General features: G+C 45.7%; 1 pseudogene; it reads left to right on the top strand.

The window, feature by feature from the left end:
* The first annotated feature begins 433 nt into the window (after window positions 1-433).
* Window positions 434-873, top strand: LOC111816726 (annotated as a pseudogene).
* The last annotated feature ends 2,706 nt before the right edge of the window (window positions 874-3,579 follow it).

Below are 3,579 nucleotides of genomic sequence, written 5' to 3'. Positions count from 1 at the left end.
TTCGAGGCAGGATATCCTTATGTTGATCAAGTTGTCTCTAAACTTGTGAACTCAAATGATCCTCCCACCTCAGCCTCCAGAGTACCTGAGATTACAGGTATGCATCTCCACACCTGGTGAAATGTCATGTTTTATGTGATCCTGTCCCAGCACCCCTATAATTATATACCTCAGAGGCACATGCTTGCTTTGCTGAACTCAGAACTACAGACCTTAATCAACCTGTTTTTGCTATTTAACATTTGGCTACATCCTAGTATGTACCATTTTTTCATTTTTCCTTCTGTTTACTGGGTTATGATGTAGCATAACAAATTATACCCAAGTCCGATAATTTCAAGCAACAAATTAATTCATAGTAGAGGCCAGAAGTCCAAAAGAGAGTATTCTCGGAGTTTGGTATTTCTAGACGCTGAGGGGTGGTGCGTTGAAAATGCCTCGTGGAAGCCGAAGCCGCACTTCCCGTGTTTCCTCTCTGAGCAGCCGGGCCCCTCAGATGCGAGCCGAGCTCGGGTCAGCACCCAGATGGCCCCAAAGGCCCAGACCTCGGCGGCGGCCCGCCTTCCGTCGTGGCTTGCCTGCAGCTGCGCCCCGGCAACCACCGCAGCAGGTGTGGCTGTGGGCTCCGCTGTGGGGCGCACAGTGGCCATGCCATCCCAGGTGGCTTCGGCAGAGGGGGCAGGGGTGAGCCCGCCAAGCCAAGCCCAACATCACTTACAGGAGCCTCAAGGAGCTCAGCTGCAGGCAGCAGCAGGAGACCCGGCCCCTGCTCCTTTGAGATCAAGCAGTTTCTGGAGTGCGCGCAGAACCAGCCCAATGTGAAGCTCTGCGAAGGTTTTAACGAAGTGCAGGATGACAAATGGCCTCCTCTAAGCAGGAAGTTCACTGAAGACCTGGGAAGTTGGCCCGACCAAGTTACTTTAGCATAAATGTTATTAATTCGAGAGTGTAAAACCATTCAGTACCACCTCTCCCTGTAGCTGCAGGGCTTCAGAACTGCCATGGAAGAAGGTGTTTCCACCACCACACAGATGGGCTAGACTTGGGACACATGTGGCCTCCTTAAGCCAGCTGTTTTGATGTTATTAATTTGAATAAAGTGATTTGTGGTTTTCATAAAAAAAAAAAAGTAAAAGTGTCAGCCGGGCTGGTTTTCTCTGAAAATCCTATGGCACAAATCACCTAATACATCTCTCCAAGCTGCTGCCTGTTGCCAGCAGCCCTTGGCCATCCTGGATTCGTAGCTGCATCATCTCAGTCTCTGCCTCCCTCTTCTCAAGAGAAAACCCTCCCCCCACGTTTTTCTCAAATCTTCCCGTCTTCCCATGGTGCAGGGAGTACTGGGGATTGCGCACAGGGCCTTTACACTGAGTACACTTCCAGCTCCCCTCCCCCCACCTCCACCTTTTTGAGTCACTAAATTACCTGAGTGAGGCTTAAATTTGTGACTCTTCTACCTCAGCCCCCAGGCTGCTGAGAGGTTTGTGTCATTGCACCCAGCTTGCTTCTGTTTTGTAAAGACAAGACCTTATCTTGAGATTCTTAATTATATCTGCCAAGACCCTTTTTCTAAATAAGGCCACATTCACAAGTTTTGAGGTTAGCACACAGACTTCTCGCTTTGAGAGAGCCACTATTCAACCTATTTCACACTGTGTAAGAGAGAAAAAACAGATTTTAGGAAGAATGCAGAGTTGGAAAAGGAAGATTCTTCTCCATAGGAAAAGTGGAGCATCTCTGACAGTATGGTGGGACCATACTGTCCGTGGGACCAATGATCCTCCCACCTCAGCTCCAGAGTGGCTGAGATGACAGGTATGCATCTCCACATCTGGTGAAATGTCATGTTTTACATGAGCCTTCATTCGTCGTGGGACCAAAGAAGATTAATTTTCTAGCTACAATTAAATTTTTGTTCCGTGGACAGGTCTTCACCCTCAGCTGCAGAAGTGCAGCCATAAGGATTTGTTCAGCTGTATTTTTTTTTCATAGTGTGTTAATGCTGTTTAATTCCTGGAATCTTCCAGCTACCGCCTGTTTGGGCATGGGACAAGCCAGGGAACAGGGCCTCTCCATGGCATGCACACCTTGAGATAATGTTCTAACAAGGGCCAGCACAGAGGGCTTCAGCAGCTGTCAGCACCCGCTAATACCTGCACCCACCTCCCCACAAACCACCCTTTTGCAGGCATTTACTCTGAGTTTTATGCAGCTAGAAATTTGGTTAACAAGTAAAATAAGTGGAGGGCATCCTATTCTGGACATTTCTGGTTTTTCTCTAAAAAAGTACTTGGAAATGACTAAAAGAACTGACAATGGAAATGTTTGTTTGTTTGTTTGTTTTTTAAGTCACTGAATTTTATTCACCATGTTAGCTTTTTTTTTTTTTTTTTTTTTGATAGGCTCTTGCTATATAGTTCGGGCTGGCCTCAAACTCAAGGCAATTCTTCTGCCTTGACCTACTGAGTGCTGGGATTACAGGGGTGCATGACTACACCTAATGATATTATTTGTGACTGGAAAAATGACAATGCTTGTGCTAGCTTTCCATCACTATAGCAAAATGATAGAGACAATCATCTTAAAAATGGGAAAGGATTACTTTAGTTGGCAACTTTGGAGGTTTCAGATCATGACAAAATGGCCCCTGTGGTAGCACAGTACATCACGATGCGAGTGCCTGGTGGAATAAAACTGCTCAGCTGCTGGCAGCTGGGAAGCAAAGGGAACAGGAAAAGGAAGGGCAGTCCCACAATCCCCTTGAAGAGAATACTCCCAGGGACCCATTATCTCCCACCGGCCCTACCTCTTAAAGGCTCTACCACTTCCCTGTAGTGCTTCTCTGGAGAATACACCTTTAATGCTGTGTGTGGAGCTTTAAGACATCCCAGATCTAAACTACAGCAATACTCATACAAGAGGACTTCACCTGAGACGCGGGGTTTGATAACAGTCCCTCCACCTAAAATGGTGTGGAATGCTAAGGAGTTCAAGAAGACCCAGCGTGGTAGTGAATTACGACGACTCTATGACAAGGTTTCCCACCAGCTTGCACAACAAGCTACTGTAACAGTAATGAGCGCTGCATAGATTTTTGAAGTCAAAACTTTTTCCCACTAAATCTCTGGACCAAGTTATTTTCAAAGATAATTGCCACATCATTGCTTTTTGAATCCGTGGTTCCTGTCACGAGGCCTACTTAGGAGATATTTAATCAGCCAATATTTTTATAAGTTCCACCTTTTTAGTAAGTGCCTTTTAATGTGCTATCACTGATTTTCATAAATATGAAAGTATTGTGGAAGCAAGTGGCATGATGTAAAAGCTATACTGAGTGGGCATAGTCCCTTCATTCTTCAGAATACCTTTTTGTTGTCTCAGTAAGAAGAGATGAGAAAGAAATCTATAGTTTCCAGGAGGAAATGTGTGGCTATAAATTGAATCAGGCCCTTTTGGCTCTCTGAGCAGCACCATGGTGGTAGGCAAGAATAAGCGCCTTACGAAAGGCAGCAAAAAAGGAGCCAAGAAGAAAGTGGTTGATCCCTTTTCTAAAAAAGACTGGTATGATGTGAAGGCTCC

The sequence above is a fragment of the Octodon degus genome, unplaced genomic scaffold (genome assembly GCF_000260255.1).
Source record: "Octodon degus isolate 3935 unplaced genomic scaffold, OctDeg1.0 scaffold00038, whole genome shotgun sequence".
NCBI classification, from domain to species: domain Eukaryota; kingdom Metazoa; phylum Chordata; class Mammalia; order Rodentia; family Octodontidae; genus Octodon; species Octodon degus.
Note: the sequence above shows the minus strand (reverse complement) of the source record. Positions and strands in the feature narration are given on the sequence as shown.